We start from the raw sequence: 13,910 nt of genomic DNA on the forward strand, positions 1-13,910 counted from the left end.
TGTCACAGTGATTAGCCATATAAAACACACAGTTGGGTGTAAGATCACAAATACCAGACAATAAACTACTAAGGCTTTTGATGATTTTTAAATATGCATAGTTCTACCTTATAAAGGACTAGTGTTTATTTATAACTAGTGTACTGTAGTTATTAGTGTTATTAGTAACTAGTGTAGTATTATTTATATACTAAATTATTTATGCATATTTGCTCTTTATTTTTACATTTTCAAACTTCAATTTTAATTTTAGTTTAGGTTTAGTAATTGTTATGTGCTTTGGGATTTTCCCCCCCAGTTAATTCCCTCAGTTTAAGTACTTTAAAGGGATACTCCATCCCAAGATTAAAATTTTGTCATTAATCACTTACTCCCATGTCATTCCAAATCCGTAAAACCTTTGTTCGTCTTCGGAAAACAATTTAAGATATTTTTGGATGAAAACAGGGAGGCTTGAGACTGTCCCATAGATTGCCAAATAAATAACAGTGTCAAGGTCCAGGAAAGTATGAAAAAGCATCGTCAGAATACTCCATCTGCCATCAGTGATTCAACCGTAATGTTATTAAGCAACGAGAATTCTTTTTGTACACAAAAAAAGATTTGCCAAAATGGCGTTACGCTGATTTGGAGACACAGAGGAGAGGAATTGTTGAATAAAGTCGTTATTTTTGTTTTCTTCGTGTACAAAAATATTCTCATCGCTTAATAATGTTAATATTGAATCACTGATGGCAGATGGAAGTATTCTGATGATGCTTTTCATAGTTTCCTGGACCTTGACACTGTTATTTATTTGGCAGTCTATGGGACAGTCACAAGCCTCTCGATTTTCATCCAAAATATTTTAAATTGTGTTCCGAAGACGAACAAAGCTTTTACGGGTTTGGAAGGACATGGTGGTAAGTGATTAATGACAAAATTTTCATTTTGGGATGAAGTAACCCTTTAACACTAACTTATTTCAGTTAGTTGACAAGACAGTATTTCTTCAATGTTTTTGTCTAATATTTGTTGATCAAGTTTTTCAACTAACATTCTTATTATATATCAATTTTGCTTCAATAGTTTCGGTTTCAGTTCTATATCAGTTTTGTTTTAGTTAGTTTCAGTTTAATAGTTAAAATTTTAGTTTACAAAACAACACTGCAAAAGACAGTGAAATTCAGGTGAGTGTTTGTGTGTGTGTTTGTCTTAGTGGAAAGATATGAGACTATTACAAAGCATATTAATGGAGGACCCCACTGCTGCCATTTATCACACTGATTAGAGCAGAAGCTCTTATACTACAAGGCAAGAGAGCACTAAAAAGAGCAAGAGAAAGACTGTGAGGAAGAAAGAGATGGCAGTTGGAAAATGAAAATTTGTGTTTGTGCACACGTAATGGTGTGTGTGTGTGTGTGTGTGTGTATGCGAGGATAGGCATATGTGTGAGTGTGGATGTGCCTCGGGCCATTTCTGTGCTGGAAGGACTGCTGAATGTGTGTGTGTTTTTGAGCTCCTGAGTGGAGCGTTATTAATGCGATTCTTCCACATCCTTGATGTGCCAGTAAACCAAAGGACTTTGCGCTGGCCTGTGTACTTTTTCACCCACCACACAGGCGCACATACACAAAATACTTTTCTTTGCCCTCACAAAAACACATTAACATTCACACCCACGCCGACACTTTTTGCAAACACGCACGCTCATTTGGCCTTTTGGCTTGCTTGCACCCAACCCTCTGGACAACTGGACAGTCAGATCACACACACACACACACACACACACACACACACAACACACACACACACTAAATGCCTTCTTTCTCGGCGCAGGCTGTCAGTCTGTTTAATCAGTAGTTTAGCACTCCTCTCCACTCAAGTGCGAGAACACAGTACATCTCTGTACCGACGGCTGTGGTGGAGATGGATGATTGTGCCGTTATTAAAGCCCTCCTCTGCTCTGTGGAGACGGTTTTAAGTCCCTGCTGGGTGTTAAATAGCTAAATCATGTTATTCCTGTACACGATTCAGACTGAATAACTTCGAACTGCAGCTTAGAGATTGTGCTTGTGCATTTCTTATGCACAAGTATAGCCATATTCTATACTTTCGTAGTCCAGTAAAAATGTCTAGGTTTCTTACACCAACAATAGCTGTAAGCTACTTTTTGTGACAATTCTCTCCTCTCCCAGACCCTTAAATCTAAAGAAGTATATTAAAAATGTTTTAAAAAAAATTCTGGTGTTAACTATTTACTACTGTTAAACTCAGCACGAAATGGAAAATCACCCTATCTATTTTCTAAAACGTTGAACATTTAGTAAAATAACAGACTTTATTTGTGTTGATGCATGTTGGATGTATCCAATCATTTAATCTTTTAATCAGCTTGCATTTAGATCTTCCATCATTCAATCAACAACCCATCAACTGAACCAAGTCCCACTTGGAAGTACATCACATGAAAGAAAGAATCTGATGTTGTTTCAGTTACATCCAGCTTTTAAAAATATTAACACTAGCTATGTGACAGTATCAAAACTTTGCTGTTAGAACATCCTGACCAGCCCAAAAGCATTGGTTAAACCAATGTTTCAATTCCAAGAGAGGACTATGTGTTTGGAAATCTTTTTAAAACAATCATTATGTACTTGATTTTGCATAAACTAAAACACATCATTTTTGTATCCTCAACTCCAAGAATTAGGCTACGTTCACACTGCAGGGCTTAATGCTCAATTCCGATTTTTTTGAAAAAATTCGATTTTTTTGCAAGGCCGTTCACATTTTCAATTAAATGCGACCTTTTGTGATCTCCTGTGTGAACGTGAAATGACCCAGAAGTGACCCGCATGCGCAGAAGAGTACTCAACGGCCAACGACGTCACTCGTTGTTTGCGGAAGTAGCTAACGTTAAACATGGATGTCAACAACAGTGTAGTCAACAGCGGAGCTCTTTTTTGCAATATTAAAGTTATTTTCCCAACGGAGCCAGCACAATTACAATCTTCTCGTTTTAAGAAGAAAATTAAAAAGAAGGAGGAGAGCAAGGTTTTTGGGCCATGGCGTTTTGTGGAGCAGTGTTAGCAACGTCGGTACAGAGAAACGTGTGGGTGCAGAGTCGCAGCCAGGAGTGGTGAGATACTGATGTGAGTGGCTTCTATCTTCTCGTTCCCGCCTACTTCAATGCAGAATTATGACGTTTGTAGCGTATCAATGACGTACGGGTCGGATACATGTGGCCTGGCCGTTCAGACGGAGGTCACATTTCAAAAGATCGGATACGTATCGGATTCAGGACCACATACCCAAGTGGCCTGGGTCACATTTGAAAAGATCGGATCTGTGTCGTTCAGACTGTCATGAAAAGATCAGATACAGGTCGCATAGGGGCAAAAAAATCGGTAGGCTGCGACACATCCATCAAATACAACCAAATAATAACATATGCCCTTTTCACATGTGAGATGAAATGAAAAACAATGCTTATTTAAGTTTGCTGTTGGGTGCAATAAAGTCATCCTTCAATGACAACCTAGTTGCACAGCCTGCATTACATTGTGACAGGTTCACAAAACAATCCGCACCAAAATGTGCTGCACAAACTCTGTAGGTCAGACTGAAATAATCAGGGTTGTTGTCAAAAATAAACTTCAAATGCTTGTTTCTAACATTAGGATTCTTCTGTCTATGCAGAGACACAGGTGTTACCCCCCACCACAATGTTTGCTGAACTTCCTGCACCTCTAGATACCAAATGAAATTTTTTATTTAATGTGACCTGTTGTTTACACTCACCTAAAGGATTATTAGGAACACTGTTCAATTTCTCGTTAATGCAATTATCTAATCAACCAATCACATGGCAGTTGCTTCAATGCATTAAGGGGTGTGGTCCTGGTCAAGACAATCTCCTGAACTCCAAACTGAATGTCAGAATGGGAAAAGAAAGGTGATTTAAGCAATTATGAGTGTGGCATGGTTGTTGGTGCCAGACGGGCCGGTCTGAGTATTTCACAATCTGCTCAGTTACTGGGATTTTCACACACAACCATTTCTAGGGTTTACAAAGAATGGTGTGAAAAGGGAAAAACATCCAGTATGCGGCAGTCCTGTGGGCGAAAATGCCTTGTTGATAGAAGAGCAACTTTGACTGAAATAACCACTCGTTACAACCGAGGTATGCAGCAAAGCATTTGTGAAGCCACAACACGCACAACCTTGAGGCGGATGGGCTACAACAGCAAAAAGACCCCACCGGGTACCACTCATCTCCACTACAAATAGGAAAAAGAGGCTACAATTTGCACGAGCTCACCAAAATTGGACAGTTGAAGACTGGAAAAATGTTGCCTGGTCTGATGAGTCTCTATTTCTGTTGAGACATTCAGATGGTAGAGTCATGGATCCATCATGCCTTGTTACCACTGTGCAGGCTGGTGGTGGTGGTGTAATGGTGTGGGGGATGTTTTCTTGGCACACTTTAGGCCCCTTAGTGCCAATTTGGCATCGTTTCAATGCCACGGCCTACCTGAGCATTGTTTCTGACCATGTCCATGCCTTTATGACCACCATGTACCCATCCTCTGATGGCTACTTCCAGCAGGATAATGCACCATGTCACAAAGCTCGAATCATTTCAAATTGGTTTCTTGAACATGACAATGAGTTCACTGTACTAAAATGGCCCCCACAGTCACCAGATCTCAACCCAATAGAGCATCTTTGGGATGTGGTGGAACGGGAGCTTCGTGCCCTGGATGTGCATCCCACAAATCTCCATCAACTGCAAAATGCTATCCTATCAACATGGGCCAACATTTCTAAAGAATGCTTTCAGCACCTTGTTGAATCAATGCCACGTAGAATTAAGGCAGTTCTGAAGGCGAAAGGGGGGTCAAACACAATAATAGTATTCCTAACAAAAAAATAATTTAGTTTACATTACATGTTCATAGAAAACAAAAAAAAAACAATATTATATGCCATTCCATTTAATCAAACTTATAATAAATTAGTCTGAGAGAACTGAGGAGGGAGCTTTGCATTTGGACTGTTAGAGTATAGAGTTAGAGTTTGCTTCAGAAGAACATGAATATGTCTCTTTTCAATTTCTTTTTGGGTATTTGATTTTTGATGTTTGAGAGCGCTTGTTTGTGTATTTTCTATCAGATGCTGAGGACGTGCTCCTTACCAGACCTCAGTAAAGTGTTCAGTGATGCTGCAGAACCTGAAGGTGCAGTCGCTCCTGACAGCAACCTGGAGATTGAAGATCTGGAGGATAAAGCAGATGAGCAGTCTGAATCTGAGGAGTAAGACACACAAAACTCACATGTGTACCTGCTCACACACACACACACACACACACACACACACACACACACACACACACACACACACACTGACTTATCACTGTATCTCTCTCAGTGTGTATGAGGATGATGATCTGAGGGAGCTCAGAGCATCTATGGAGAGGCTTCTCCAGGAGGAGCGCAGTGATGATGATGATGATGAAGAGGAGGAGGATGGTGGATCCAACAGCAGCCCGGCTGATGAAGAGGCAGCTGGTCTTATTGGGTTGGCTAGGGCTGGTGATGACAAACGCAGTTCAGAGGAGGAGGTTTTAATGGAATGGCTGAGCAAGATGATGATGTTAGCCACGGTGAAGAAGAGCCAGGAGGGCCAGTTACTAACGGAATGGAGGTTGAGGAAGATGAAGAGCAGAACAGCAGTGAAGGCAAGCTTAATGAGGAGTGGCAGTCAGGTAATGAAATCGACGAATACATCCATAAACAGCTGCAGATGCTAACTGTATCCACAAACAGAGCACAAGGGCTGAATACATGCACAAACACAGGACAGAACAGCTGCTAACTGCATCTACGAATACAGCATTAAGGCTAACTAGATCCACAAACATGTCAGTGCACACAGCACAACACAGCTAACCTTATCCGCAAATACATCCATGAACATTACACAAAAGCTTACTGTATTGTGCTGTAACACAGCACATTGGCTAACTAGATACACTAAAACAGCGAAATACAATGCTGCTCACTTCATACACAAACACAACACAATTAATAACTGCATCTGTGAACGCAGCATAACAGCTAACTGCATCTGCACGCACAGGTTAACCGCTAACCAAACTCTTTAAATGCAACACAATAGCTAATCATTTTCACAAACACAACAGCTAACCTCATCTATGAACACAAATGTTGACACCATCCACAAACACAACTAACTATGTTTAAAACAACCAACTCTGAACAATTACTGACTACATTAGCAAACACATCTCTATGGATATAAAACTGTAATGTAACAAACATGTTCAACTGCTGCTAAGCTCACTAAAAAGTGCTGCGTTTATTGAGCTAAATATATTGTTCTGGCTAATTAAATCTGATGATTGATTGGCTTTGTATGACTACAGTGTGGAATGACATTGGCAAATAACACTTTCAATACTGATATAGGTCTGCGTAGTATCAGCCAATGTTTCACAACAATACACTCTCACTGTGTGAACTTTGATAGATTGTAGTGCATGTTTTATCTCTGTGCATGGGTGTGAATGCAGATGACAGTGAGGAAGAGGACGATGAAGACCTAGAGCAACAGGACAGTATTTTCAGTCGTCTGGAGGAGCTGCGGTTCCATCTAGAGCAGGCCATGGGCTTTGAGAACTTCATACAAGCCTACAACAAGATCAAGGTCTGAGTTCCTCGATTTTGCATTAAATGTCAACTCACCATGTCTCCAGTGAGATGAAGTGGTTTTGTGCCCGGGTGAATGCATTGCAGAAATACTGCATAACTGAGAGGTCTTTAGTGGTCAAACACCACCAATAACAATGCAGCCATGTACTTCACTCATAAATTTTTAAACACTAAGTTTTGTTTTTAGCCTTCGGGTTCATTCTGGGAATTAGATACAGATGTTATCCTTAACCTTTAAGAATGTTAAATGTGCTGCCTTAGGATGCTTTTTATATAGTTTGTCACACTGGGAGTGCAATAAACTGCTGTGATTTGCTGTATTTTTTGCTGCTGGTTGCAAAAAAAAATAAATAAAAACAACTACAGTGAAGAAACCCTGTAATAATAATGACCTTACAGTTCCTAACTTAAAGGAATAGTTCATCTGAAAATGAAAATTACTTTATCGTTTACTCAGCCTCATGTCATTCCAAACCTGTATGACTTTGTTCTCTGAAGCACAAAAGACATTTTGAAGAATGTTGGTAACCGTTTGAATTCCTTTGACCTCCACACAGTATTTTATTTTTTATATCTTCTTTTGTGTTACACCAAAGAAAGTCAGTCATACAGGTTTGGAACAATAAATAATTAAAAAATTTAAATTAACTACTGAACTAAATCCATAATAAATATAAATAGCTGCATCTGTATGCAAACCTGTATGACTTTCTGTGGAGCACAAAAGAAGATATTTTGTAAAATGTCTGAATTTATTTTTGTCTATACAACTAAATTGAAATTGAATAGGGTCCAATATTGTTTGCCACCAATGTTCTTCAAAATATCTTCTTTTGTTTGCTTCAATAAAGTCATACAAGTTTGTAACAACATGAGTAAATGATGAAATATTTTTTTTTTTTTTTATCTCCAGGTAAATTATCCCTTTTAGAATGTTGTTGCATCTGCCACTGGACTTTTCATTGATTTGCTTGACTTTCTCCAGTAATATATTGTTATTTGTATGAATTTTGTTTGTTTATTTAGGCTATTCATGAGGATGAAGATGAGAACATTGCTATGGGCTCCAGCATGGTGCAAAGCATTTTAGGAACTGAGCACCAGCACTTGTATCCTAAAATCCTCCATTTGGTGATGTCAGATGGAGCTTACCAGGAAGGTAAAGTGTTTGCACACACATTCTCACTCTCTGATCCATTCATACACCATTTCATCTGATGTTCTTTAGATAGTCATACTAGTTCATTCAGTCAGATCTTTGCAGAAGTGTAGAAGAGAGCGATTGTGTCATTCAGTGCAGTGAATCAAGCACTTTAGAGAATGCCTTGAAAACACACATTCATAAAGAGACTGACTGTTTTTATTCAGACATAACCTGTTTTATATTTGCGAGTGTATCTCCCCCAGTTATTTTTTCACTGTATATATGTGTATAAATAATAGTAATATAAAGTGTGTTATATAATCTATTAATAATAATAACACTAATATTTTTATTTAAAATAAATAAGTGGTGGGCATAGATTAATTTTTTAAATCTCTATATATATATATATATATATATATATATATATATATATATATATATAAAAAATATGTGTATATATGTATATGTATATGTATATGTATATGTATATATATATATATATATATATCAAATGTATATGTATATGTATATGTATGTACACTGGAAACCCTGTAATAAATAAATAATAAAGTTTACATATATAAAAATAATAAACAAACAAAATTACTGTACAGTAGAATTATATATATATATATATATATATATATATATATTATTATTATTATTATTTATAATGGGATTTTTTTAATTATATATTATTATCAATAGCTAAACATTTTTATTTTTATTAGTAATTATAATAATAATAATAAAACAATATATACACGTAAGTTATGTCTACCCCAGTTATTCATCCACTGGTTTTCCTCCTTAGACTTACCAATACAAGACAATAACAAAAAAACTGTAAATATCATAATAATTTATATTTATATTGTATTTCCATAATATAAATTGTCTTTATATATAAAAAAAATCAACATCATCATCATCAACTATAATAATATTTATTATTATAAGCAATAATAATAAAGATAATGATAATAATAAGAAGAAGAACACAACGCACGTCAAAAACATGACACAACAATGTAAAATCAAAGCAGAGTTCAGCTCTTAATGTGTGTAGATTATTCAAAAGTCCAAACAGATTTAGTAAGAGAGAAATAGATGCCAGCTCTTGCAGCAGATGTATGCGGCACAAGACATTCTGCACAAATCTCTGAGCTGTTCCAGGGCATTTGGGTCAGGTCACATCATTTGGTTTAAAGGGTATACATGTGTCTGCTTGTGTGTGTAGCAGCCTCTGATTGATGTGAGGGTATTTCTGGCATTTACACTGTGTGTTCAAGGCTAACTCCTGATTACGGACTTTAAAGTGACCTCTGACATCAGGAATATAGCCTGGAAGTTTTCTTCCAGGAGTTGATTATCCTATAACAGTTCCTGTGTTTCTTTCCCTTCTGCCCCTCTCTCTCGCTCTCTCTCAGATAATGATGAATAGAAGTTATTCATCCGTGCCGTTGGCAGCCTTGGACAATCTGCTGGCAGGCTGAAGTATTCCCATGATGCACTCTGACAGGCTGAGGAGGTGCATGTGGAGGAAGGGGGGATTTAGAGAGAGAAGGGGGTAAAAAGAGAAATGGGCCACTCAAGCATGGGCAGTTTAGAGTCCACGGTTGACTTTAGTTCTACTTCCATATCCCAAGTCACCGAAGCACTACTCTTTAAATTATGTGCATGTAAATGTGCTGTGGATAATAATATTTAACCAAAGCGTAGCCGAGTGTTAGCAGGCGAGAAGTAAGAAGTCTCAGACGGAGATGTACATGTGTGTCCTCCTAGCTGATGACAGACTGTATGTGAAAATGCTGCTCGTGCTGTATTCACAACAGCTGAAGCCATTGAAACGGCTTTTTAAGGCACTAGACTGGCCAGGGAGGTCTAGTTCAGGGGTCAGAGGTCAATTATCTGTCCAATATCAGGTGCTCGCACACAACAGGCAGCGGGTTCTAACCAGCTGTCTACCTCAGACAACAGATCAGTCTAAACTTCTTGTCTAAAAATACCAGTCTTCTCAAATTTTCGGAACCTCTTTTTCTACTTTTTACACATCGTTTACATAACATGCTCAAATTATTTTGCCTCTTTCAAGATTTCTTACCGGTAAATCTTAAAGCATTGTTTCAGGACTTGGCAAAACTGTTATTTAGGAAAATTGTCTAGAGTTACTATGCAGATAAAGTGCTTATTGGGTGTTTTAAAATAATAGTTCACCCAAAATTAATATTCAGTCATCATTTACTCACCTTCACATGATTCCAGACCTGTGTGATCATCTGTAGAACGTAAAAGAAGATATTCCGAAAAATGTTTAATTAAACCATTTTTGTCCATCCATTGAAAATGAATGGGGTCCACAACAACATATTTTATTGTATAGAAAAAATATTATTTGTATGTTCTGCAGAAGAAAAAGACATACAGTACAGGTTAAGAAACACATGAGGGGTGAGTACATGATGATAGAATGGTCATTATTGGGTGACTGTCACTATAAGAGCATTTATAAATGCTGTGCACATGTTGTACGCAGCTGCACCTCCAGTTGGATGTATTAAATGATCTCTTTGTTTTAGTTGCTGGCAAAATGTGGTACTTGAAAGTGTACAGAAAATTGTTAAATAATTTGCAAGCATTACTGTTTTTTTGCGTGTCAGAATATGAATGTCTTTGTACTGAGAAATAAACTTTTTTTTTTCTTTTTTTTTTTCCAAAGAATGTGCCTGTGTGTGAGTATTTGGCAGTAATACACTCTGCTTTAGATGTGAAACAGCTGAGCTGAAATCAGTTGCCAATATCTATTTTCAGCTACCTACTGTAGATCTTCACCTATCTGTAACCTGACTGGTCCAGTGAGCTGTCAGTCAGCAACAACCTTGCAGCTGTCATAGGAATTGGCTGGAAGTGTGTAGGGTTTTCCCTTATCACAGAACACCAGTACATTCTCAGACAACCACAAACTGTTGTGGGTGTGTGTATTAGTCGTATCTTTGCCAGATATCTTAAGTCATATGTTGCAAGCTTCTACAAATTCATTCATGTGTATTCCAACCAAGATAATTGTACATCCACAAAGGTTTGTCACTGAATAAAATACGCTATTCAAAGGTTTGGGGTCAGAATTTTTTTTTTTTTACTTTTATTCAGCAAGGACACGTTAAATGTCCCCAAAAAACTTTCAAAGACAGTTCTTTTGAACTTTATATCAAATAACCATGATAACTTATCAGTTCTACAAAAATATTAAGCATCACAATATTGATAGTAATAAGAAATGTTTCTTAAGTGCCAAATCAATTTTAGAGTTATTTCTGAAGGGTCATGTGACACTGAAGACTGGAGTAAAGATGCTGGAAAGTTATTTTAGTAATATTATATATTACAATTTGTCTTTGTACCTGAACAGCGTCATCAATCATTACACTATTGAATTTGTCCCTTATTCAGCAAAAACAGTTTGTAGTGGCAGTAAAACATCAGGTGATGACTAAAATATAAATATAAGCATTTTGTCCTTAACCCTTATGCGGTGTTGGGGACGTTTTCGTCCACTAGGGGGTAATGTTGAGAACTTTCTCTGTTTTAGCAAATGGAATGTTTTTTTGTTGACAAATCTTATTTTGACATATTTTAGGAAAATGCTTTGAAAATTTTCAAAAATTCAACAATACACTGTGGGCAAATTCACTACCCTTTCATTATGTTCGGGATGAAAACATCCACTAAATTAAACTGCTGTAAAAATGTATCAGATAAATATTTTATCCACCTAGTGATCAACTCTAAAAATGACAAATTTTACCTCTTCCCAACAGGGAAAACCACCATCAAGAATGCATGATTTTATGGTGTCATGGCTTTGCAATCAAAAAATGTCATTATAATGGAAGTCAATGGGGAAAAAACAGCCACGAACAGCAAATGAGGGAGAAAAAATTAAAATGTAATGCTGCACAAAAACTAACAATGCATCAAAGCCAATGTTGTTACTAATCTTTGACATGCCCAAGACTGTGATAAAAAGTAAAAAAAAATATCCAGTCCACAATCACTTTTTATATTGAAAATAAGTCAAAATGTTTTTTACCCCCAAATCAGTAACATCATTTATGAACTTGCCAATTAAAGAGTAAAAATCTAGTTTTTTGTTTTGTTTTGTTTTTTACACATTTAGTAGTTTTGATCAGGACTGAGGTTGAATAATAGATTTATGCAAAAAAGTTTGAAAATAAATATTTATTTGATACATGTTTACAGCAGTTTAATTTAGTGGATGTTTTCATCCCGAATATAACGAAAGGGTAGTGAATTTGAACAACGCACAAAGGTTAACTACCAGCAAACACTTTCAGTCATATCAATTAGCCTTTGGTTTCTCACTCTGTTTCATGCTTAGTTTAGCACAAACTCAGTTGTGTATTGTTTTATTTCCATTGTCACAGTTAACTACGCCTCTTTAAGCTTTAGCTCTGTGATATGTAAATACATCTACCTGATCCTGTGGGAGAATCAATTACACCATGCAAGGATGCACTGACGGGTGGAAGAGTATATTTTTATCCTCTTTATCATGGCAGCGTTTTGATTTCATTTGAGTGCCTTTTAATTTCAAGCAAGATGTATGTATTGTACCGTAATTTTAGAAACGCCAGGGCATCATTAATCAAATTACGGTTAATGCTTCTGAAATGCTTTCAATTAAAAAAGGCTATGCAATTATTTATCATCTAAACGACTGCGTACAGATATGAGGATACGCATTTACCATCGCCAAAGAAACTTGGGCTCATGATATAAACATTTCAGTGATTCATTACATTGATATAATGTTCAATATTCATGGTCAGGAGTCATGGAGTTCGGGAGGATTCTTAATCAAGGCCTGTGGATGCTGTGGGAATGTTTAATATATTCATGACGGATGGGGTAAGTGGAAAAAGGCAATAAGACACCAGAATGGATTGAGCAAGAAAAAGCTGTTATCCTTGTTTCACCCTCCTTTCCTCTAAAATCTTTTACCCATTTATCAAATCCCAGGGGTTGAGCTAATTGACTTTCTGAGTTCGGTTCCCAGAAGGCAACATGTGAGTCAATGAGTAAGATCTCCTATGTATACAGTATATGCAATACATACATATTCAAACTTTTGTTTGCCATGCACATACATGAATGAATCGTTTTTGCCCTGTATCTGACCTCACTAATTTCATCAATGGCTTTGTGCCTAATCTGACAAGTGTTTTGCCTGGAGGTATAATTTTGAGTCTTTCCCTCCATGGGAGTTGAAACACAGATCTGGTTTATTTGTACACTCTCTCAGTGGGCTTCTCAAAGTAGGTTAGGTTGAGTTAAAAACCTCCCCCACCTGAAGGCAGATTAATACTGCTCTTTCATTAACCTCTGCACTATTAAACGTCTCTGGTGTGGAAACAGACATTCAATATCCCGTTGAAGTCCTGCTGAGACAGGAACACAAGATTATCATTGGCGCGAGCTGTAAAGCATGTATTGATAGATGTATTTGAGTGAGTTAGAGATGGAAAGAGAAAGCAGGATGTGTTAGATGATGAACTGCAGAGAACATTTGGTGCAAAGTGTGTTTATGTGAGGGAATCGGGGAGTATTGTCACACGTTTTGCTTCAAAGAAACTCAGTGTTTGTGCTGTGTGTCAGCCCTATATATAACATTTTCATATTTATCTTCTATGAATTAATGAGATCTATAATTTATCCCTAAATTGTGTACATTAATATCAAGTACAAAGAGTGCTGTTGTTATGACCTACAACATCATGATTGGTTTTTAACACTGAAAATAGAAAACATGGACAATTTAAACATGTATATTGTAATACCCTCAGAACCTGCAAAATCACCTCAAATTTGATTGTGTACATAATTTTTGTATTATAAAATTCTGTAGTTTTGTCTAAATAAATTAAATTTTTAGTTTGGGGTCAGAAAGGTCTTTTTTTTCAGCTTTGTGTTCTTGACATCATTGCATCAAACTGTTGGGACTGAAAGGAGCAATGCTTTCCATCCCC

General features: G+C 36.9%; 1 pseudogene; it reads left to right on the forward strand.

Moving 5' to 3' along the window:
* The window catches only part of LOC109071962, a 32,483-nt pseudogene extending 21,909 nt beyond the window's left edge, over positions 1-10,574 (forward strand).
* The last annotated feature ends 3,336 nt before the right edge of the window (positions 10,575-13,910 follow it).

The sequence above is a fragment of the Cyprinus carpio genome, unplaced genomic scaffold (assembly GCF_018340385.1).
Source record: "Cyprinus carpio isolate SPL01 unplaced genomic scaffold, ASM1834038v1 S000006753, whole genome shotgun sequence".
Classification (NCBI taxonomy): Eukaryota; Metazoa; Chordata; class Actinopteri; order Cypriniformes; family Cyprinidae; genus Cyprinus; species Cyprinus carpio.